This window comes from Tiliqua scincoides, chromosome 5 (assembly GCF_035046505.1).
Source record: "Tiliqua scincoides isolate rTilSci1 chromosome 5, rTilSci1.hap2, whole genome shotgun sequence".
Classification (NCBI taxonomy): Eukaryota; Metazoa; Chordata; class Lepidosauria; order Squamata; family Scincidae; genus Tiliqua; species Tiliqua scincoides.
In genome coordinates, this window is record NC_089825.1 from 61,310,218 (window position 1) to 61,335,416 (window position 25,199).

Below are 25,199 nucleotides of genomic sequence, written 5' to 3' on the forward strand. Positions count from 1 at the left end.
TTACCCAGTGTAAGGGAACAAAAATCCCCTTCTCCCTTGGAGCCACCGGTGCTGCCTACAGAGTGCGCAGGATGCAGTAGCCGCCATTTTTTTGCGCCACTGCAGCCCTGGGCGCTGGGAGCACAGGATTGGGCTGCCTAGCTCTCATCTAAATAGTTTTACTTTGCTTTCTTGTGTATAACACTGGATAATAAACTTCTTAAAAGGTCATGACCTCAATATTACATCAGTCATTTCATATTGGTTTTGAGGTGCTGAACGTGATATGACAATGAAAATGCAAAATTGGCTATGGTTTGTGAGAGATCCACAATAGATTGTTCCATGGACATGTACTGGTAAATGTTCCATTCTCCGCATTGTCAATTAAAACATGTCTTTCAGGTAGACCAGCTGGGAAAATTTGCTGTTGCTGGATGTCTTTTATTGCTGCTGTTGGTCAGATTGGATAATATTGGACAAGATATAGTCAGTTCTTATTATCCACTAGGTTTAGGATCCTGGAAACCCTTGCAGATAGTGAATTTGCAGGTAATGAACCATTGATCCTATGGAAACAATAGGGTTAGGTGCAAGGGGTACTCTAGGTGAGGTTCTGTACCTTTACCTGCCATCAGAAGAATCCAGCAGAGACCCTCAGGAAGCCAGCAGATTGCCAAAAGATCTCTGAATGCTTAATAGACCTTCTGGAGGCTGCAGGGACCTTCAGAATGGCACCTGTGACCAGCATGGATGCCTTTAAATGGCCAGCAACATAAGGAGCAGTTCTGCCCCTCACAGATAAGCAAATTCGCAGATAGCTAATTCCCATATAAAGAGAACTGACTGTACATCAATATTCTAACTCAGAATAAGTCATGAAATATATGTTTTGTTTTGTTTCCTTTCCATGTGTTAAGAAACCCAAGGCCAGATCGGTTTCCCAATATATTTAGAGAAAGAAAAGTGACACTCTTTTTATTCTGGTATAGCATTTTGTGTCAGTTTTCTGACACTGGTCTTTATACCAATATTAGTAAAAGTAAGGTAAGAACCAATCTTTAATGAGGTTAAGTCAGACTGCAGTTGAAGTATGAGTCAAAGTGACTCTTTCTGCAACCCAGTTTCACTGGGTTTGGACCATAATTTCTGTACCTTGACCTTGAGCTCATTCTTCCATTTACTTCAATGTCTGCTGCAATTTCCAGCTTTGACTCAAGTCAGGGTAATGTGCTCACTATCATATTTGTCCCATGTTCCAGTTGCATGTGTTAGGTTGTGACTTTAAAACTGGCTTTTGGTGTACATTTATATGCAGAGTGCTGTGGATTTGAATCCTAAAGTTCCTCCAAGCAGATAGGGAGCTGAGCCAATATCTCAAATTTAATTTGTGACTCGGTATTAGACACTTTTATACATTATTATGGTCACATAGCCCGGTTTTCCATTTGTATTACGTGTCCCAAATTGAAATCTGTGCCTCACAACTGCATACCAAACAGTTCATGGGTCATCTGTGGCCTGTCAGACAAATTTTTTAAAAAAATTATTGGCCTTTTAGTTTCAAGCTTCTAGCCATCAATTTTTTTTGGAAGACATTGCAATGTGTCTCTTCAAAGCAAATCACTATACCATTGCTAAAATTCAGTTTAAATTGCGTTATATAACATAATTGTAACAGTCTCACATTTGATATCTAAATAATTGGAGGTGTTTCAATCAAATACACTGTAAGTACAGCCTGTCCTGTAACCCTAGTCTTTGGCCTCTGCAGAACATTTTCTTGTCCTGATCACATGAACACTCTAGACTGGGAAAGTTCAGGAATTTATGTAATTTGGGGGACAGGATACAAATCCCTATGTTAAGTAAATGCATTAAAAACATGTTAGTTTTAAAACCTTTTTTGTTTTTGTTTTGGGTCGTGATCCTACAGCAACAGGGTAACAGAAGTCCAAATGTGAAATACTGGAAGGAGTCCTGCTGTTTGGGGCTTTTTTTTTTTTTGGTGATTCCTTCCTTTATTTTTATTTCTTAGTTACAAACCTCCTTTCCTGTGCTGGGGAGAGTGAGTGCAATATTGCACATCTTTCAAAGGAAAAAAAGGGTGAGACACTGCTACAGGGGGAAGCACACCTTTTTTCAAGGACAACTCCTAAAAGTAATGAGAATTAGCAAGCACTTGCCCAAAATAGTTGTTAACGTAGATCAGGGATTTTTAACTGGGGGTATTCATAAGGGAACCAAATGATGGGGGTATGGATTTAATCCCTGAACAATTTTTAAAAATGTTGTTAGATTTGATTAACTATCACTATTATCATTAGAGATTGAGGTGTTCTGTTCCTAGCTGTACATATGTAAAGTCATTCATTGTTGGCAACTTTCAGTCTCGAAAGACTATGGTATCGCGCTCTGAATGGTGGTTCTGGAACAGCGTCTAGTGTGGCTAAAAAGGCCGATTCGGGAGTGACAATCCCTTCCACACCGGGAGCAAGTGCAGTCTGTCCTTGGTCTGTCTCCCTGGCTGTAGGCCTTCCTTCTTTGCCTCTTAGCCTCAGACTGTTGGCCAAGTGTCTCTTCAAACTGGGAAAGGCCATGCTGCACAGCCTGCCTCCAAGCGGGCTGCTCAGAGGCCAGGGTTTCCCACCTGTTGAGGTCCACTCCTAAGGCCTTCAGATCCCTCTTGCAGATATCCTTATATTGCAGCTGTGGTCTACCTGTAGGGCGCTTTCCTTGCACTAGTTCTCCATAGAGGAGATCTTTTGGGATCCGGCCATCATCCATTCTCACAACATGACCGAGCCAACGCAGGCGTCTCTGTTTCAGCAGTGCATACATGCTAGGGATTCCAGCTCGTTCCAGGACTGTGTTGTTTAGAACTTTGTCCTGCCAGGTGATACGAGGATGCATCGGAGGCAGCGCATGTGGAAAGCGCTCAGTTTCCTCTCCTGTTGTGAGCGAAGAGTCCATGACTCGCTGCAGTACAGAAGTGTACTCAGGACGCAAGCTCTGTAGACCTGGATCTTGGTATGTTCCGTCAGCTTCTTGTTGGACCAGACTCTCTTTGTGTGTCTGGAAAACGTGGTAGCTGCTTTACCGATGCACTTGTTTAGCTCGGTATTGAGAGAGTTTCAGAGATCGTTGAGCCAAGGTACACAAAGTCATGGACAACCTCCAGTTCGTGCGCAGAGATTGTAATGCAGAGAGGTGAGTCCACATCCTAAACCATTACCTGTGTTTTCTTCAGGCTGATTGTCAGTCCAAAATCTTGGCAGGCCTTGCTAAAACGATCCATGAGCTGTTGGAGATCTTTGGCAGAGTGGGCAGTGACAGCTGCATCGTCGGCAAAGAGGAAGTCACGTAGACATTTCAGCTGGACTTTGGACTTTGCTCTCAGTCTGGAGAGGTTGAAGAGTAAAACCAAGCAATTGACATCTTTTGAAGTCATACTGGTACCTGTTGATGATTATGATTTTGCCAGTCTGGAAAAGGGGTTATGGGGCTTATTGGACAATCCATTGGAGGTCTGTAATCATAAAAATCTTAAGAACCCCTGCCTTAGATTTTCCCTGGGAAGGAAGGGCTGGCATTCCTACTGCTGGGATGCCCCTCCTCCTGGAAGGTAGGATCGGAACCTCACTGAACGGATACTCCTCCCACGTTGGGGGTGTCCCATGGTGTTCCCTAGTTCCGGTCCTACCTTCTAGGAATGAGGACGGACCTCTGTTGTGCTCTGGCACGACATCAGTATTTTTCCTTTTTTAATATTTTTTATTTTTTCCTTCCCTGGAGCAGGGGGTTGAACTTCCCCCACTGCTTCCCAGGCTCTGAACAACTCAGAGCCTGCCTGGGACACAGTGCTGCCTCCCCTCTCACTGCAAGCGGGCAGGAACGGTGGGTTGAGGCAGCATGGGGGGCTTCCGTCCCCCTCCCCCGCGCATAGCCGGCGGTGGACCCACGCCGGCAGCAGCGCCTTCCCAGCCAGAGCCACACGACGGGCGCCATCTTGGGCCCTCCCCCCTTCCCCACGGAACGGACCCAGGCCTGGCCAGCCTAGCAGCGGAGTGCTCCACAGGCGCTACACCCCGCAGAAGGCTCACCAGGGTGGCAAAGCACCCGTCGGTCGCCGCTCCCCCCAAGTGGCAGCGGAGCAGCGGCGATGAGGAGGTGGCAGGCGGCAGGGTTGCCCCTCATCCGGCGTGACCCCCCACAGACCTCCAGTGGCAGTGGCAACAGCAGCAGCAGATCCGGTAAACCCCTAGACAGCGCAGCCACCCCTTCTTGGCAGCGGTGGGCGAGCGCGGGGGGGAACAGGAATGCCACAGTGGGATTGTTGTGGGGCAGGCTCCCCCCCAGGGGGTCACGGCGAAGGCCCCCCATGCAGCACCTCCCAGGTGGGCTACCCCCCTACCCCGCGGGACAGGCCCGCTAGGCGGGGGGTAAGCACGGCGGGGGGAAGTGTGAGCACCCAGGCAGGCTGAGCTGACCCCCCCACCTTTTTCCAGTCCTACAGCTTGCAAGGCCCCCCCCATGGAGGACGGGAACCTGCTGCGCCTGGGGCCACAGCCCCAAGGAGGACGGGAGGAGTACCAGGACCCACCTGGCACCGCAGTTACCCCAGGGGGACATGGCCCCACCATAAGCCGGTATGGGCCAGTCCAGGGGGGGATGTTTGCGCTGTCCCAGGCCCAAATTGAGGACATGGTGCGATGGATCCTGGGGGAAGCAAGTGGCCCCAGGTCCACTGGGGGGCAAGAGGAAGCGTAAACAGGCCCCCCATCCTCATCCAGCTCTGATTCCACCAGCCCCAAAAGGGAGCCCTCCCACGCAAGCGGCATAAGGCCAAGGGTGAAAAGGGCGAGTCAGACAAGCCCAACCGCCACAAGTGAACCAAGGACTCCAGCAGGACAGCCTCCTCAGACCCCTGGGAGTCAGTCACCCCTGACCTGTCTGAGGACTCCAGGGAGGAGGGGGAGCTCACTGGTAAGGAAGCAGGGCCTCCAGAGGAAAGCAAGGGCATGCTTTTCCCTCTGGACCTGTACCCACGCCTCTTGGCCAAAGCCGCAGGCATCTTGGACTTAGGTAACGAAGGGGAAACCGAAGCAAGTGAGGCTTCAGAGCCTCTCAGGCCCAGCTCCAAGTTCCTCCATCACCAGAAGGCCACCACCAAGGCTGTGGTTCCCTTTCCAGACCCCTTCAGGCAGGCCCTAGAGGCTGAATGGGGGGCACCCACCAGGTCCAGACATACCCCACGCTCTGTGGACAAACTCTGTTGTCTGCCAGCTGACGTTATGGAGCAGCTGAAGGTCCCGGGCGTGGACTCCCTGGTGGCAGCACTATCTTCTTCAGCCGTGCTGCCCTCAGAGGGGGAGGGGGGCCCCAGGGACCCTTGTGACCGACGGGTGGAGAGCGCCCTCAAGAGGAATTTTGAGGCCTCCGCCCTAGCCGTTAGGGTATCAGCTGCCACCTCCATTATGACAAGAGCTCTTATGGCCTGGGTGGAGGACCTGATGGCCTCAGACAAGTCCCTGTCTAGGCCCACATGTAACACCCTCAAGAAGTTGTCGCTAGCAGCAGTCTTCTCAGCAGACGCATCCCTGGAGGCCATGCAGTTCAGCGCTAGAGCGGTGGCTGCAAATGTAGTGGCTAGGAGGAACATCTGGCTTCGTCACTGGGACATAGATCAGGGCTCCCAGGCACGTCTGGTAGCTTTCCCCTTCACGGGGTCCAAACTGTTTGGTCAGGCCCTTGACCCCCTGCTGGTAGAAAGCAGGGACAAGCGTAAGGTGCTGCCCTCGGCACACAAGGAGGCAGGCAAGTCAGCAAGGCAGGCAGGCCCTTTTGTTCACAACACTCCGCATTCAGACATAGAGGCTCCTTCAGGGACTCCGCCTCCCGCAAACCACGATGGGCCAAATTGAAATTCTTCCCCCAGTCCTGCCCCCCCCCATGGGAGGAGATCCTTCTTCCTCTTCCCTCTTCCTCTTACACAACCCTTCTGGTTGGCTCTGGTATATCCCAGCAGTAGGAATGCCATCCTTCCTTTCCCAGAACTGAAATTCTCAGGTAAGAAATTCCTACTTTCTCTTTCAGTCATACCCTGTATTATGATCATATCACTGTCTTAATAATGGTTCATACCACCCTTTTGTTCCCTAAACTAATTCTTCTGGAGTTGCTATTGGTTTTTGCTTTGTTTTGCTTTCTTAAGAACTTGTATGATGTGGTAGAAAAAGCACTTTTTATCATGTTAAAAATGAGTTCCAAAACTGCACCAGGCTTAGAGGAGCAGAGGGAGCGTGTTGTTTGCCACTCATGATGTCCCTATCACTGCCCAATTATCTGTGAGAGTCACACAGTCAAAGGGTGCACTAGTTTTGGTTTGCCTTTGAGGGAGAAGATTTTAACGTCTTTAGGGGAAAGATTTAGGGCACAAACTTAACCCACTTCCCAGCACCAACATATGGGCAATGCAGTTCCAAGGTAAGGAAACAAACATTCCCTTACTTTGAGGAGGCCTTCGTGAGTGCCACCCAACTGCAGGATGCAGCACACGTCTCATTAGCACAGCTATGCCAGAGCTGGAAAGTTGGTTAGGATTTGGGTCTTGGGGGATTACAAAAATCCAAAAGATAGATGACTTCTGCATGAAGGAAAAAAGCATGGATGGGGGACTACTTGCTATAAGGGGACAATAGTGCTTCCATATCTCTTAGCCCTTGGAGCAGCTTCTCACTCTACATTTCCCTGCTCACACCCAGGGCTGGCCCAGATCCTCATGATGCAGCATGCCAAATGTGGCCCCCTGCCCAGTGATGTGCCAGCCTCTTCTCTTCCCTGTTTCCAATGTTCTGGGCTCATCTCACTTCACCCTTTCACATTTCCAGTTTGTCCCTTTTCCAGTCCAGGGAGTGCAAGGAGGAGAGGGTGGATGCCCTCCCTATTATTCTGCTTCCTGAGGCGACCACTTCAGTTGCCCTTTTAGATGGGCAGCCCAGCTCACACTCTTAGTATGTTTCCTTTTCTCTCTCTGTAGATATACGGAAATGATCCCTACCTTAAGATGCATGTACATGACACCAAGGCACAATTGCTCCCATGTATTTCATAACGAAAATGTACATTTGGAAAAACAATGGAAGTCAGTTGGCAGAATGTATGCTTTCCCTGTGATACGATTAATATGTCTATAACAATTCCAGTGTGAACGTTTGCATTCACGTTAAGGCCCTCATCTTGAAGTTGGTGTTTAATTCTGACATTAAAAGTGTCTCTTATTTGGCATATGAAATCCCGTGGTAGCTTTATGCAAATCATACTTCATACCTCTCATCTGCTGCACTTTAGACAACAAGCAACCTATTTGTGTTCAGTCCTAGCTGAATCAGTCCTAGCAGTTCAGTCCTAGCTGAATGCGTTCTTATGTATCTTCCAGGATGCATGCATGTGCAGTGGAGAAAATTAACCCCTGGATGTAGTCCAGTGTATCAACAACTGCAGTGAAAGTTGTAGGAGTGAAAGAGATAGGAGTGGGAGAACAGGTCACAGGCTTGGTGGTCCTAAGAAGGTTTAGGTTCCATTTGAAGTTTTCCATTGGCTTGCAGGATTTTTTGAATTGCATAGAGCAGGATAAAACCACCAAAATACTTATCACTGCTGATTATGTGAGAACAGCAGCTCACATAAGATTTTTTCTAATAACTATATATTGCTTACAACTCACTTGAAAAGCCCATCGCAACAAAATTTAAGTTATTGTACCAAGCTGCCTGAAAACTGTCTGTAACTGGTCCATCTGGGCCTAGAACTTGGTCTGTTCCTGAGAAGATCATACTGCCTAAACCACTCATACAAACCTCCTCTCATTTTGTACCTCTTTTGGGGAGCGGGAAATACCCTTTCTGCTTTTTGTGTTTCTGTTCCTTATTTCAGCTCCAAGCATCTCTTGTTACAAAATCTTATCTAGCAACAAATATCTTGAGTAAGGCTCCAAAGTGCGTGCATACTAATCCTTCCTGTCTTCCAGCTGCTGAGGCATGTATTTGTTTTCGAGTCTGAGAGCTTCTTCAGTATGCCACCTACAAATTGGAAGGGAGAGGTAATGACTATAGTGGGGGAGAGGCAGCAAACCCCTAGGCCAGGGCCTTCCAAACTACAGGTGGAACCTGTTTATCCGCGTTAGTTCCACTCCGTGACTCAATGCGATTAACAAAAAATGTGTTGTGCTATATTCCATAGAGTTATGCAAATACACTGCAGCCTGACACTTCCAGATGGAAGGGAACTAAGGCAGCTGTTATCAATCCCCTCCGCCCAGTACTCAGCCCTCCCCATTGCCAGCTGTCCTGCTGAGCTTTTAAGAGTCCAGCCCTATGCGTTTCTACTCAGAAGTAAGCCCCATTGTAGTCAATGGGGCTTACTCCCAGGAAAGTGTGGAGAGGATTGTAGGCTATATCTCATGCTTTGCTTGGTGGGAAGGCTTGCTTGTGTCGGTGATTGCCTGCACCATGGGGGGGGGGGTTGCTTGTGTCGGTGATTGCCTGCACCATCTCAGTGGGGGGGGGGGAATTTGGCAAACACTCCCTGGATTTTTTAAAGCAATCCCCTCTGTTGCTACTGCACCTGCCTCTGTGTGTGTGTGTGTGTGTGTGTGTGTGTGTGTGTGTGTGTGTGTGTGTGTGTGTGTGTGTGTGTGTGAGTGAAAGAGAGAGAGAGAGCTCCACCTTACTGCAAGTGTTCTAGCTACAGAGATTTTTGCCCCCCCCCTTCCCCTCTTCAGCCTCTTTGCTGGCTCAGGGGCTCCAGGAGTGTTACTGCAAGGGGGACCTCTTCCAGGGCTATTTCCCTGCCTGGGCGAGGTAGAGCCTTTTTGCAGTGTTTTGGGCTGCCTGGAAATGGAGCGAGACACCAGCACGAGGCAAAGGTGTGTGTGACTTTCGGTTCCCCCACCCACAGATAAAAAAATCCGTGGATAAATAGGCTGCACCTGTACATCCCACGGGCCAGATCTGATGTTACATAAAAGCCCCTTGCATGTGGTGCGGAGGTGGTAAAGTCTTACCATACCACACAACAGCCTGCTATCTTTGCTCCCGATTGCTGAGAAACTCATACCTGGCAGCCGCTTCCACTGGGAAATCAGGGTGCAGACCCTTCTGGCATAATTGGTAGGGCATTGCCCAGTGTGAGTTTCTGCAGCAATTGGGAGCAAAGATAGCAGGCTGTGGCATGGAACTGTAAGGCATCACCACCACCACACCCCAAGGGGCTTTTCTTGTAACACTGTGGGATGGAGTTTGGAGACTACTGCTCTAGGCCTTAACAGATTAAGGGTGCCTTTGTAACCAACTTTCCAGCATTGGCATAGCTGTGCCAGTGGGGCATGTGCTGCATCCTGCAGTTTGGGGATAGTCATGGAGGTCTCCTCAAGGTAAGGCAATGTTTATTCCCATACCTCAGAGTTGCATTGCCCTTACCTGCTGGAAAGTTGGTTAGGATTGCACCCTAATGGGCTAAGGGCGCAATCCTAACGTGCTGGAACAGGCAAGCCAGGAGGCTTGCGCTATATCCAGTGCAGGGTTGTGGCCAGCAGCAGCTTCGGAAGAGGCAAGGGGACGCTTTTCCCCTTACCCCTGAGTAAGGGCTACTGGTGCCTATGGGTCTCCTTCGACTTGCGCCACCTCCTGAGGTAGCACAAGTCCGAGGAGAGCGGAGTGGCTTGAAGCTGCTCCAGTCTCCCCGGGAACAGGGGTAGGGATCCGGCATAACTGCTGGATCCCAGCCCCGCCTACCCGCCCCCAGGGCTGTCCATTGCCCCCCTCCCCCCTCCCTCCCTCCCTCCCTCCCTCCCTCCTCCTCCCTGCCCCCATGCCTACCTTTTGTCCTTGCATCGGCTCATCCGAGCCTACACAAGGAGCTGGGGAGAAACTGGCGCGGAGGCTTCCATCAGCCTCCTCAGGCCAGTGCTTCTCAGATCGCTTCTCAGAGCATTTTACTAGTCTGACTAGTAAAACCATTCCATCAGGTTATCAAAATTGAGGCCAGAAAAACCTGCAGGCTCAAGATGCTTCCAGACTTCAGTATGCTACAACCTGCTAAGTTTATCTCTGAATCTTTCCTTGAAGCAACTGAGGAACAAAGGAGTGTTCTCTCCTTGCTTCACCTCTGACCTGCCACATCCTTCCAGGTCTGCTTTGGAGCTTCCACATTTGCCCAGACTCCACCCTGGCCTGCAAGGTTCTGCCAAAGATTTGCTTATCCTGGCACTGTTTTAGGCCTTGTCCAGAGAACCCCCATCAAAAATCGGCAAGATTAGGGCTGTTCACATGTTAATGTTCACATGTACATCTGGGCACCTTAGGCAGAGGCTGTTGTAAATGTGGAGACTTTCTGTGCTTGCTGCACATCTTGGCACATACCCATAAGCCTGTCGTACCCAGTAACCGCACTATACCCATTACACTTATGGTGTTTGTCTGAAACAACAAATGTTGTACATATGGCTTCAGAGGATGTCAACACAGGGATGAGGCTTAATAGTGAACACTCACTTTCACACATTTGTCTCCCAGGTTGCTATCACACCTGCACCAGGCTACACTGTTAACCTGTATTTGGGTACAGTTATTCACACATTCTGTTAAATGCAGGTATCGTGTGATACACACATTAATCTGCATATTGTATACAAGATTGTCAGTCTGTAAAAATGAAATCAGGTTCAGTCATCCACATGGAAGTGTGTACTCAGGTATGGATGTTCTGTACAGTATAATATGTGAACAGTTCTCCTATTTAAGCAGCATGGAATCAAACACCAGTGATTTGCCTCTTGTGTGATCATTAAGTTATTGGTGAACTTGTTTTATGTTTGACTACAGTGTTTTGTAGTCAGAGCCCCCTCCTCTGATGAAGGGGTGGGAGAGTGGTGGTTGCCATGGTGCAACACTGCATTTCCTCAACTGTGGAAGCCTGTAGCATTAAAGTCAGAAGCCGAAAGAGTTCTGGCAATTGCTGTGGTAGAAAAACGCAAGAGGAGCAATGGCATATGGGATGGAGAGTCACCTTCTAGAATCTTAAGGCTAAACAAAGGTGTGTGTGACTAACATGCCCTAGTTCTCTGTCAGTGTTGACCAGGACAACATTTAAAAAACAAAACTCATAGTGACCACTTCAAATGAACTACGTTACTTTCAGCTGGTTAAGAACATAAGAACAGCCCTGCTGGATCAGGACTTAGGCTCATCTAGTCCAGCTTCCTGTATCTCACAATGGCCCATCAAATGCTTGAATGGTTCATACATGCAAGTCCATCATTTGCTTTCTCAGTGCTCGTCAGCATCTACACATTGATTCCATGGAAAACACTCCTTGAAGGTGAAGTTAGTAAAAGTTCTGACTGCCGTGTTTATTCTTCAGTGGCTCATTTGCACATGTGAATTCTCCTTTTTATCCTCACAGTAGTCCTGTAAGATAAGGTAGTCTGATAGTGACTGGCTCAAGATCACCCAGTTAGCTTCATAGGAGCAGGGGTTTGAACCCAGATCTTCCTGATATTCTGACCACTCCACCATGTTGGCATCCTTCAGTCTCGGAAGACTATGGTGTCACGCTCTGAATGGTGGTTCTGGAACAGAGTGTCCTCTCCAGTGCGCGAAGCCTGGGTAAAGTAGGTATGGAGGATAGGCTGTTACCCATGCAGCAAATCCCCCCCTCTCCACGTCGCTGAAACGGTCCAATGGAAAGGCAGAGGCCAATACGGTTGGTTCCAGCAGCGTCGCAGGAGTTGCCAGAACGTGACTGTGTTCAGCCATGAACTGCCTCAGGGGCTCCGGATTTTGCCTCGAGGTTGACTCCTGAAGCCTTTTCCATAGCTGGATGTAGCCACAAGGCAGTGGAGGTTTGGGATCAGAGTTTTCCTTCTCTCAGATGAGCTGCCTTCCCAGGCTGATGAGTCCCATCTACCCGGTGGCTGTTTAGTCGCCTCTTATGACAAGTATAGCCAAACTGAGGGCCTATTCTTATCCCCAGCCCCCAGGGGAAATGACCACTCCACCACACTGGCTAATTCCAGGATACTGAATGGTGTAGTAGTGGGTATTGTGGTATTGTTGAAGTTTGGACTCCTGAGCACTGAAAAACAAAGCATGCAGATTTTTTTTTTTGTCACCCCCTGAAATTCCCATAGAATCAGTGTCACAAAGCAATTGACTTGTGATAGAATTGCTGCCAGAAGCAGAAAACCACAATAAAACAGTCTGCTACACTGTTGTTCTCTCGGTTGAGAAATGCTGGGGTGGTAGTGGTGGTTTCCAGGCGTTTTGCTGCTATTAAAAAGTCTTCCCACTGTTGCTATGCATCTTAGCAAACCCTGTTTTATTCCTGACATGTATAGAAATAGTTGCTTGCATTTCAATACAAAAAACCACTGTCCTAGGTTATTCCCCCCCCCCCAAATATACCAGAAAGTAAAGTTGGAGCCAGTGCAGCTCTTTCCTTTCATGCTAATGTAGACCAGGCTTGAAAGGGTATGTGAAATGAATATGAATGAGTCATAGTCTGCATCAGTGCCAAGGACAGACTATTTAACAGTCTGCGGAATGCATAATTTGTGAGAGATAGTGGGGCTTTTTAAAACAACAAAAACAGAGATGTTTGTAAAATGCACACATGATAGTATTTGGAAATCAGAAAGTGAAGAACTGGAATTCTTCCTCCTGTTTTCCATGCTGGAAAATGAAACCCATTAATTTGGGTCAGGTACAAATCTGGATTAAATTTATACCATATTCCTCAAGGGGGAAAAATTAAGGCACTTCTTTATTATAATCTTCAAAAGACTTTGTAACAGATTGAAATCTTCTGTTCTAATAGGTTTGCATAGCTTGTCCTGTTTATAGTAGATTTCTGCACTTAATTTAAGATCCAAGGTTTTGCTTAAGCTTTGCAAATAAATCTACAAAAGCTCTTACCCTATCAGTGCCTATCACAGCCAATCCGTGGTGTAAAAGGCAAACCAGTTTCTGGGCAGCCTTCTTACCTGGCTTCTTGGAGATGGGTTTCACTCGCCCCAGGCAACCACTGAAGTGGCTGTTCCCCAAGCATGGACTTTTGCTAATCAGTGCTGCCAAGTGCCATGATGCAAATTGGAGGAAGGGAAGAGGCATTAGAGCGTCTCCTCAGCCTTGCTGCAGTCCTGATCCTGTTTGTGGCCCCTGCAGCTGATTTTTAAGAAAAACAAACAAAACATACACACCTGCATGCACGTGCGCAAGGACAGAACTTCATGTTGAATGTAACCTGTTGTTTGTACAGATGTCAAAGGTTTTGCAGAATTTTGAGTTCAGAGTGAGTGATGTGTGACGTAAGTCATCATCCTTGAACAGGAGGACATCCTGGCGGGTGCTGCTTTTCTCACCTGCAGGACAAGTTCCACCTGTCCAGTTCCCTCCTCTGTGCAACTGCTAAAGGCATCTTGACCTCTATTGCTTCTGATCTGCCTGTGTGTGAGTGTGGATCAGGTGTGCCCAAACCCTGGCCCGGGGGCCACTTGCAGCCCTGAGGGACTCCCAATCCGGCCTGCAGGAAGCGCCTAGTCTCCAGTGAGCCTCTGGCCCTCCGGATACTTGCTGGAGCCCATGCTGGCTTGACGCAACTGCTCTCAGTGTGAGGGTGACTGTTCAACCTCTCGTGTGAGCTGTGGAACGAGGGCTCCCTCCACTGCTTGCTGTTTCATGTGTGTGACGCCGCAGCGACAGTGAAGGAAAGGCCGGCCTTGTTTTGTGCCTTTTATAGGCCTTGAGCTATTGCAAGACCTTCATTCATTCATATAAGTTCCATCTATTAATTCTAATTTATTCAAATTTGAAATGTAAATTGATTCTTTTTTTCCCCAGCCCCCGACACAGTGTGGCCCTCCTGCCTAAACTTTTGGACACCCCTGGTGTAGATTAAAAGAATTGAATGGCTAGTAGGGCACTGTGATTGAAGGGCCAAGTGTATGGCTGCATCCAGGGCACAGGAGTTGCTCTTTTTGACTTCTTTTGTGGAGACTGCCTGTATTTCTCTTCAAAATCATATTCTTGGCCAACAGAGGCTAATGATTTGGATTAAAATGCAAATGTGCAGGAAAACCCTATGCATGTACGAGCCCTATGCTCATAAATGCTACTAAGGTCAATGGGATTTATTCCCAAGAAATTGTTTCTCCAATACCATATTCAGCATAGAATCTTTGAGGGGTGACCCTGCGTGGCGAACTTGCTTATGCGCAATTGCAAGACTCTTTGAACAATATCACACTCATGATTATTCATTAAAATTCTCTCCCTCTCTTCTTCCAGTTGCTCAGAGAGCAAGCAAGGTTCTTTTCCTACCCTCCCTTTTATGTTCAAAATCATCTCATGGCATAGGATAGGCTGAGAGATGGAAAATGGCCCAAGGTCATCCAGTGACCTTTCTTAATATTTAGGGATCTGAACCTAGATCTCCTCACTCCTAGTCTGGCATTCTAACCAATACACCATACTGCCTCTTGCATTGTTTGATACATCAGCGTTGTGAACTCGAGTCAGTGACTTGGACTTAAGTTGCAAAAATGCATGATTTTGGGTGACTCGGCAACTCGTGAGTCACACGCATGGAAGAGTCTAAAAAAGACTTGAATCAATGCCCCCCCTGACTTGGCACTCGTCCCCACACATACTATCTCGAATCTGCCTGTGTCTGGGGGTGCTTGCTTACTGTTTTCACTGTGTGGAAAACCTTGTGGAACAAGCATTCCGATGACAAGCAGCAGGGAGTTCCATCCAGGATGCAGGAAAGGGTTAATGCGAGCAGGACTGGGGAGACAGGACTGGGCTCTCTTTTCCCATCTCTGATAGGAAGGAAGAAACGGATTATCTTGGGCAAAGGATCAGCATTCTAATATTTCCATTGGCTGAGGGAGAGCAGGAGAAGGAGCAACGCTCATTGAATGAGTAGCTGAAGTGGGACTACTTGTAAGTAGGGCTGCCAAGGATTGGTCATCCTGGCAAGCCTCCCAGCAGCTCCTGGTGACCCTCCTCACTCTTGCCTCTTCTGTCCCGGCTGTCACTCAGTTCCTCCCACTCCTCCTGCCCTGTTTACAGATGGGCTGGAACAGCAGGGGAGTGTTCAAAGAGAGCTCCGACACACGCACACATTCCCAGGCAACAGCCCCATTTTTTCCACTTTTTAAAGGGTGTTTTTTTTAAATGTGGGGGCGACTCAACTCGAGTCCATTAGAGTTATTAAAGGGTGACTTGGAGACTCAAACAGTGCCCCCATTTGGACAAGTCATGGGGGGTGGTGACTCGAGTCAAGCCACGCTGGATTTTCCCAACACTGCAAAACATACAAGGTTGAGTATCCCTTTTCGGACTGCTTGGGACAGGGAGGTGACTGGATTTCAGAATAATTACATAAATATAATGAGAAATGCTTCCTCTTGCTCTTTTCACTATTACCCATACAGGTGTCTGCTAGCCTCTGACATTTTTCAACACTTTCTATACAGTATACACCAAGGAGCAGAGAATAGCACTTAACAGACTGTACCTGCACTGTATGTGGGAATGAGCACAAGATCTTCACATTACAGAAAGTTTAAAAAAAAATGCTTAGACAAAAATGTCTGGATTTTGGAATAGACCAGATTTTGGATGTTTGGATAAGGGATAATATACCTTTACATGCCTGTTCTAATGCTGCACTGGTGCAGTGCTGGGTCCAGGATTTTGTAGAAAAGCTACAATCAGTGGGCCCCCCTTAAATTGGGAAGAGGCAATTCTCAGGTTTTCTCTGACCTTCTTGGATGCTCAGTGTAAAGTGAGAGTGGTGGTGCTTGTCCAGGTGGCGAACCCTTTGCCAGTTTGGGGGCTCAAGCACATGTCTGACTTCACTGCCCTCTGGAGCCAGTCTAGCATTGTCAACATGACTGTTTGCGCACACAGGGAGTGAATATATAATTTGCAGCTGTTTGTTAAGTAACCAGCTTTGGGATCGTAATTCATGCAATGGAAGAGAATAAAGGGAAGCCATACCAGACATTTGTTACAAAACGATCTGTCACAGAGTACACTGGTGTCTGTCACTTTTGGACCGGAGCAAGGGGGGGGGGAGCACGGAATGAACAGATGGCACAAATTAAATCACAATAATTGTGTTATCCGCTCTGGGAAACAGTGATCAGAAATGCACATTGTTTAAGGGATGTAAATAGGAAGGATTAAAGGAACATTTGTGTGCTGCATTGCCAACATTCTTCAGTTTGCCAATTCTGTGACATTTCTATATATGCAGGATATATTTGTATGCATAGTTCCTAGGACTTGTTTCCTTTTGAGAAGACATGCAGTCACACACTTGCCCTGTGAAAATTATAATACGTAGATGTGCCCTTGTGATGCTGTTGTTATGAGTCTGTTTTTAATGTACGTTTTGTGTTTTGTGCTGTTTTGTTAGTTTCATTCAGGACTGGCTCATAAATGAAGCCAACTGAAGCAGTTGCCTCAGGCAGCAGAACAGTGTGAGACACTTGCCTCCATCCATCCATTTCCTCCACAGCTCTTTTTTCTCCTGGAAAAAAGGAGGAAGACTGGAAAAGGAAGAGGGGGTGAAATGGAAGAGGAAATGTGAAGGAAGTGGAAGGAACACAGGCTGACACATCACCAGATTTTGGGGGGGGCAGGGATTCAGAATGCTGGTTCTGGTGGAATTTTTAGCAGCAGTTTCTAAGGATAAAGTCAGGAGTTAACATCTTTTTGTAAGCTGTATTTATTTTATTATGTTATATTTATTCTTGTAAACTCCTAATATGCCAATAAAGGTTGTTGAAGTTGAGTTGAATGTGCTTGAAAGTCTTGGGCTGGCTCTTGTTGATTAAACCCCAACTGCAAAGATCACCACTCATAATATACAGCTAAAGGCTGATGATTTGTTTGACATTTGTCTTCTGCATAGAGACACTTGTGCTGTCGTCATGGCCTGATTGTGGCAATATCTTGTATGTATTGCTAAACTGATGTGACGCCACAGAAGATTAACAAACTTAAAAACTGCTCAGGGCAACAATGTTGGCAACAGAATGTTTGTTAATGCAGCATAAGTGCAGCTTATGTGAAAGAAATTAAAGGTCAGCTGGAGGGAGGGAGGGAGGGTTATCACAGATCTTGAAATATCTCTGTGTTTTGGTGGAAAGAGAAGGGTAGAGGCATGAGTGAGGATGGTAAGGCAGAGAAGCAGATATCTGGCAAACTGAATTGATAGGCTAACGTGGAAGAGATAGCGGTCAGGGAGTCCAGGTGCATTCTGGCCGAAGGAAGAGGGCAAGGAATCATGGACTTGAGAGAAAAAATTGATGTAAGACAGAAGCTTGGGAGAAGCATGGAATTAGGAGTGAGTGGACATGGATTCAGTTCCTAGTTACTAGGCAGCACCAGGGCCAGCACAAGTCATCCTGACACTTGAAGCAGCTTGCCAAATGCTGTCTCACCCTACCCCCATGACATGCCAGCCTCTGCTCCTCCCACTCTTCCTAGCTCTGCACCCTCCTTCCTTCCACATTTCCTCTTCCTCTCTGTCCCCACCTTCTTTTTACAATCCAGGGAGTGGAAGGAGAAGCAGTGGAATCAAGAAGGCAGACAAAGATGGGTGCTGCTCACAAAATTGCTGCCTGGGGCAACCGCAGCAATTGGCCTCATGGATGGCCTATCCTGGGTTGCACTGAGAGAGTTTTACAGCAGCAGAGGAGCTGGACCAGGTACACCTGGGATTTGGGGTGGGGGTGTCCAAGGGAAGGAAAGGATGAGAGAGAGAGACATGCAGCCTGATCCTTTGCATGCTAACTCAAAAATAAATCCCATTGACTTCAGTGGGGCTTACTCCCAAAGTATTGGAATTGCAAGCTTAAAAGTAAGAATGAAATAGGGACTGCTTTAGCAATGTCCTTCCTTAATGTGCAAATGCATTTTCAGAACATGTTTCCCCCCCCCTACATACTAGAGGGATATCATTTCTGTGTCAGAAGAGTGTTCTGTTACATACAATATCCTGCCTCCAAAATGTCCTGTGAAAGATAAAGACTAGCATGGAGGATTACTCTCCTTTCTTCCCAGCTACCAAATAGAGAAGCAATTTTGATAAATATGCATTCTCCAATCCAGTTGTCTAATAGACCTTGTAGGCTTTTACTTGGAGAATTTCACTAGTTTTATTGTTTTGTTCTGGTGTGGAAGGTCAGCAATAGTGTTGGAATCAGTTTCATTGTGATAGTTCATAGGGAAAAGAACTATTGTCCAGTATCTCTAAATAAGCATTTGAGATGCCACGGGGTCCCTCTAGTGGCTGATCTAGGACATAGCTAATGTCCATCTTCAGTTGGATTCTCCGACGCATCCTCCGACGCATCCTCGGCATCACCTGGCAGGACAAAGTTCCAAACAACACAGTCCTGGAACGTGCTGGAATCCCTAGCATGTATTCACTGCTGAAACAGAGACGCCTGCGTTGGCTTGGTCATGTCGTGAGAATGGATGATGGCCGGATCCCAAAGGATCTCCTCTATGGAGAACTCGTGCAAGGAAAGCGCCCTACAGGTAGACCACAGCTGCGATACAAGGACATCTGCAAGAGGGATCTGAAGGCCTTAGGGATGGACCTCAACAAGTGGGAAACCCTGGCCTCTGAGCGGCCCGCTTGGAGGCAGGCTGTGCAGCATGGCCTTTCCCAGTTTGAAGAGACACTTTGCCAACAGTCTGAGGCTAAGAGGCAAAGAAGGAAGGCCCATAGCCAGGGAGACAGACCAGGGACAGACTGCACTTGCTCCCGGTGTGGAAGGGATTGTCACTCCCGGATTGGCCTTTTCAGCCACACTAGACGCTGTGCCAGAACCACCTTTCAGAGCGCGATACCATAGTCTTTCGAGACTGAAGGTTGCCAATACAATACAATAGTTGGATTCTCAAAATCCTGGCTTCTCTGTTGATTCAAGAAAGGGTATTAGGAGCCCAGAATCTTTCCTCATTGCCCTCATCTGATTTAACAAGTCTCTTTTTAAATAGCCATTTTCCTGGTTGCTTGCAATGCGCCTCTTTCAGGAAACCGAATAGACAGTGCTGGCTTCAGGATTTGTGGCCAAGGTAGGCGTCCTCCCTGAGCCAAGGTACCTCCCTCTTTCAGGGAGGTAGGCATACTTCCTGAAAGAGTCAAGGGATGCGAAACAAAAATGGTTTTGCTTGGGATCTGACCTTCTTGAGGGCTCTGTGCAAGTAAAAATGGCCCACCATCCTCAGAGTGCTGCCCTTATGTCAGCTTGGGTGCCTAGCAACCATCTGACTTCACAACCCAATTAGAGCCACCCCTGCATGCTGGGAAGCTTGTAAATTGAAAGTGAGAATTGACCTTTGCATATCCAGGCCATCAGTGTGATACAAATGAACAGAACAGGGATATTAGGACAGGAGGAACAGTAAATAAAGCAAAATAAACTATGGACTAATAACTTAGGTGTACAAGAATAGGTCAAAAGAACTGCAGAAATAAACTGCAGAAACCCAACACATTTTGAACCAGAGGGGCTGTATGTGTCAAGAAGATACAAACATTTTTAAACACAATTTAATATGTTTTTGAAAATCTTTTCCCAAAAGAAATACAAAACATGAACAAAGGTAGTATCATATACATTACTCACGTGTCATGTGTATGGATTTCTCCACAGGGCAACAACTGTGTTTCCCTGCACAGTTTTTTCAACTGAAACTCCAGCCCACCCCCAAACTGCTAACTGTCCTCTCCTGCAGTGCCTGGTCCCAATCCGAATGAGAGAGACATGTTGTAGCTTTCAAATTTACAACAATTCACAAGATGCATCAACTGTTCATGGGTTTCCCACATCACATTGAGTCTAGTTCACAGACTTTCACTCTTTGGATGCAATCCTAACCCACTTTCCAGCACCGACATAAGGGCAATGCAGTTCCGAGGTAAGGAAACAAACATTCCCTTACTTTGAGGAGGCCTCCGTGAGTGACACCCAACTGCAGGATGCAGTACATGTCCCATTGGCACCACTATGCCAGTGCTAGAAAGTTGGTTAGGATTTGGGCCTTTATTTCAGAATTGGGTTTTCCAAGGCTGGCTAACTGGTGGTCTTTGGGCTGGTCTAGCCTGTAAAGTTGTCAGTCTTCTCGCATTCTAATAAATGTATGTATTGTAAAAACTTGACAGGAAAAGAAGGAAGCTTTCAGGTTGTAAGACATACAGCCTTTAATACTTTGTACATCTCTCTGATTTTGAATGCAACAAATATTGCATCTGTTATATGTATATATTACAGTACTGTATACAGTAAATGCAGTGTGTATCTATTTGTTTTTGTTGCTATGCCAGAGCAAAATTGCTCCATAACAGTGAAGCTCTCACTGCACCAACTTTATTGTAGAGTCTGGCTTGTGCAGCAACATGCACTACCACCCCTGGACAGCAGTATGGAGAACAATATAGTACCCCACCTGCAGAATACACAATTGGATCATCCAGATGTGGTGTCCAGGGTAGAGATGTGCAGGCCTGGGAAAAAAACCAGAAAAATACGTTTTTTTCCTGGTTTTTTCATGAAGCCTTTTTTGTTTTTTTTTTCTGAAAAATTGGAAAAATTGAAAAAAGAAAAAAAAATTGAATATGAAATGTTTTATTTTAACATGATGGAAAAAATATTTTAAGACAAGGTGTTCAAATATTTTCCAAATCATTTCTAAAAAATATATATGGTATCAGACTATTCTGGTTTCTGTGCACTGAGGACAAGCAAGTCACATTTAGGACTTGATATTGGGAAGGTACTTTCAAATGGTGCAGAATATAGAACATCTTCAGGGATTTGGTCCAGGAATGCCATCAGGGATTCTGCCAGACATATTCCTCCTGCAACATGGTGGCAAGGTCTTTGCACAACACATCATCTGACTCCTCTTGCTTTTCGCCTTCTTCAGATTCCTCCATTTTCTGCAGCATGTGAAAGAATCTGGTCTATGTTTGGAAACTCTCGCATTAAATCAAGAAATAAACTCATATGTGAAAGGGTAGAGAAACTTGTTTCAATCTGGGCAAACCTTCAGTTTTTAGAAGTCCATAATTGTGATAATGACAGACACAACAGAGTAGCTGCAGAAGCAGAGACTGGCAGCACAATCCTGAGCTGTCTGGGCCACCCAGACTGAGACCGAGAACGGCTGCTGCCGGATCCTGCGTGCCTCGGACTACCGCAGCTGGCACCTCGGGAGAATGGGACTTTTGTCCCCTTCTCCCGGGTAAGGGAAGCAACCGCGCAATGGGGCTACTCACTTTACCGCCGACCAAAAGGTCGGCAGTAAGGTAAAGCCGTTTGTGTAGGGCACTGAGCCCTCCATGAACGGACAAGATCCAGTGGAGCAGAGCTCCATGGACCTACCTCCCTGCTCTCTCCCCCCAGCATGCAACTGTCCATGAGACTGTCAAGCAGCGGAGGCTGGGTGCTGCCCCACACTAGTCCAGCGCTAGCCTAGCAGCACGAAACCATGGCAGCAAGCCCAGGATTGGGCTCTGATACTGATAATTACACCTCAGAAAATAACTCTGATTAAATTTAATGCCCTTTCATTGAAACTTAGTCCCACTCCCTTCTATACTTTTTCCTCCTCTTCAATTATTTTTATGAGAATGGTTTATTATTTTTATTTAATACTATGCAGAGGAAATATGAATAATTGTTACTTCTGGATTTTTTAAAATTGTTTTGTGGAGGTTTTTTGTATATTCCACATAAACTAGTAAACAGTTCAGGAGATTGTTGCTCCATTTGTTACAATTACAAATAAATATTCTTTAAAAAGTAAATTCTGTTGTAATAACACAGGCCTACAAAACTGAGGGTCAGAAAAGTTTTTCCCAAACTTTATGGTGGTTTGATATGAATTTGGGGTGCCAATTCCAAAAATGGCATCCGTTTTGCCCTATCACACCTGGTTTTGGAGATATAGTATAACCTCATTAGTGAATGGTTCAAGCAGCTTCCTCATGAGGAAGCCATGGTGTAGGCTTCCTCATGAGGAAGCTGCTTGAACCATTCACTAAAGAGGCTATGCCGTGTCTCCAAAACTAGACGTGATAGGGCAAAACCAATGCCATTTTTGGAATCGGCACCCCAAATATACCCAGGAATTGGTGTAACATTTAAGGAAGCAAAATGTGTGTTGGTCTGTGTTTGGATACACTATATTTTTAATATGCTAGTTGTGATAATTTTATGCCAAGTCAAATTGTCCATAGTCATATTTTATGTTCCAAAAGTAACAGAATGATTTTCAATTTGAAAAAGGAAAAAAGTGCTAATGTAGCATTTTTTTCAATTTTTCTGAAAATTTCCATTTTTTTCCGGGGGGAAAAAATGGGAAAAAAACGGGTTTTTTTCCGAGCTTCAAAATTTCTGGAAATCTTACGTACATCTCTAGTTGGGGGTTGACCAGGCTGTTGGTCCACATACATCATCAGATCCACCTGGCCAGGCCAACGCCTGAATACTCTGTACTGGTGGCAAAGGAAATGCCCTGTGTACCTTCAGAAGGTACCATGGGGGTTCCAGCACATGGCTTGGCCCTAAGACCTCAGCAACCTGATACAAACACTACTGTAATCCCTGGTGTCTACTCTTCTAGCTGGGTTGTGATCCAGATCCTTTAAACTGTGCTGAGACGATGGTTCAAGCCATAGGTCAGTGATACTTTTGTAAAGGAGTTTGCTTGCTAATATTCCAAGATGTGATGGTTGAGGCTTTCTCAGTTGGAGCTAGTGGCTGGGACATGACTGTGGATCTCTTTTGAATATTAACCGTCAGAGCTTAGAAGGGGTGGCACCCACCCATCCCAACTGGCAGGAGGGGCTGGTGTAAGATATGTGATGGGAGGCGAGCTCTGAGGTAGCAGAACCACTGCCCTGGTAGGAGTGCACATGCTGCTTGCTTCATTTACAAAAACTCCCTAAATTCTCATTACTATCTTCTCCAAAGGAAATGGGAACCCAAGTAGCAATATCCTTGGAATTTGTCACCACCTGGGAAGGTGGGAAATGCACAGCCTCTTATCTTCAGAGCATTAGACAGACTCCGCAGGTTGGGGAATGTCTGTGGTTTTGATCTGGTTTCTATAGAGATACAATGGGAATAGGAAAAGTGGTATAGAAATCAAATAAATATTCTCCTTGTTCTTATTGGAACAAGTGTCAAGCCTGTGTATGCTATTTTAAGCTGCATCTAAAGCCATATTATTTAGGATACAGGAAGCTCTTTTAAATCAGTAGTATAATTCTTGGATCATAAGACCTCTTTAAAAGATTCACAGTGTTTGTATTTGCCAACTGGAACTTCTTGTGCAGTTTTTTCCAGTTAGCAGTACCTTATTTAGAAAACTATTTTTAATTAGCATGAGAGAGACATTTAGGGCGCAATCCTAACCAATCTTCCAGCACTGACCTAGCTGCAATGCAGGCCCGAGGTAAGGTAACAAACATGCCCTTCCCTTGAGGAGGCACCCCTTGACTGCCTCCCACTGCAGGATGCAGTGCACACTACAATGGCACGGCTATGTTAGCGCTGGAAAGTTGGTTAGGATTGTACCCTTAGTTAAAGAAAGGTCCATGAAATCCCCTCCCCCCCATTTTCATTTTAACTGCAAGACTCCAGCAGTTCACTGAAGGATCAATGTTCACATATTTCATTAATAAACAAGAGAGAGTTTAAAAAAATACATTGCTATTTCAATAAATCGAATTAGATAGTCCCTCCTCCCTTGGAAAAAAGGTGAGTTTTGTTTCAAAAAAGTCTAGTTTTAGTATAACCCCCAAGAACTGTCCTTCATAGCTCCTATATGACACCCATTTGCTGTTTCTGAGAGATAACGAAGCAGTTAGATTATCTCAAGCAGTTGCAAGCCCACACATGTCTTATCTCTGGAATACGCAACAGTGGAGAAAAAATATCATGTTTTTTGCAGAGCAGTGACTCATCCACCCTGAAGCGCTTCTGTAGGTAAGGATCTTGCCTTTTGTGTCCTTTTGAGACAGAACCAAGTGAAGATTTTCTTTCCCCTTCTCCTTCCCAGGTATGTAATAAGATCCATTCCTAGCTTTCTTCCTTCGTCTCCTCTTGGACCTTCTCCCCGCTCCAGCCCAACTTGAGATGCCTCCCCTCTCCCAGCTTTTTGCTTCTTACTGGAGGAATGGATGGAATGTGAGAGAGGTCAAATACATGCAGTCATTGACTGTTAATTTATCACCCATTGCATCCAGCTGATTGTTTTACCACAAATTTTCAACATATGTCAGCAAATGTGGTGAGGTAAAAGTCTCTTTATCTCCTGGCGGCACAATACCAAAAATGTAAGTTCTTAGATAAACTGAAAAAATAAAGAGTGCAGGTGAACTCTGATGCATCTGCTGGAGAAGGTTACTAAGCAAATGCAGAAGAAGTTGTCTTTTATCCTGCGCTGCTAATAATACAAGTAAGTTATTATGGGAAAGGAAGGCTTTCTAAAGTACAAAGGAGAAGTAACCCTGTAGAAGTTATTAATATGGTAGGAAAGTAGGGTATCTGTCGTTTTTGGTTGGTCCTAAGATTGGTTTTTGAATCTTACATAATTCAAAACAGTGAGGACATGTTGGTTTCCCAACAGCCTGCAGTTTCTGACATCCAAAGTGGAGCTCAGACATTTATTAGCAATGTAAATGGCTTTGAACTTTTTATTGAAAAGCTGCATATAAATATTTTTTTAATAATAGCAACAATAATGAACCTCTGAAGAGTGTGAGATGGTTTCAGCGCATACAAAAGGTTGCTTAAAACAAAGGGAAGTAAGAAAAAAATGGTGTGTGTGTGTCCCGTCCCCCCCCAATTCCAGAAAGTCAATTTTTGTTTGGTCCTAACAAAGGCATTGCTGTACTTTGGATTGTGGATTTTTCTTCTAATAGATGAATGGGGCTGCCTATGATTGTTCAATAATGGGATGGGATAGAAGCAAGGGACTCGTGCTTTGTTATTTAGCAGTTTTGAAATGAAAATCTATTTTGAATACAGTCTTGCTAAGGCTGTAGTCCTGTACAGTCCCCAAATTAAGCCCCATTGGACACAATGGGACTTACTTCTGAGTAGACATAGATGGGGTTGTACT

At 46.1% G+C, this 25,199-nt stretch overlaps 1 protein-coding gene across 4 annotated transcripts in view; it reads left to right on the plus strand.

Annotated features, from left to right (window-relative positions):
• BLVRA (biliverdin reductase A) overlaps positions 1 to 25,199 on the plus strand; it is a 46,787-nt gene that overhangs the window by 5,231 nt on the left and 16,357 nt on the right. Inside the window, exon 1 of one of the 4 annotated variants that reach the window (XM_066631065.1) lies at positions 24,032 to 24,061. The exons of 2 other annotated variants lie outside the window; for them this stretch is intronic. The gene's annotated coding sequence lies outside the window, so the exon portion shown is untranslated. Of the gene's footprint in view, positions 1 to 24,031; positions 24,135 to 25,199 lie in introns of those variants that run through there. One more of the 4 variants, XM_066631063.1, reaches the window with a different exon arrangement.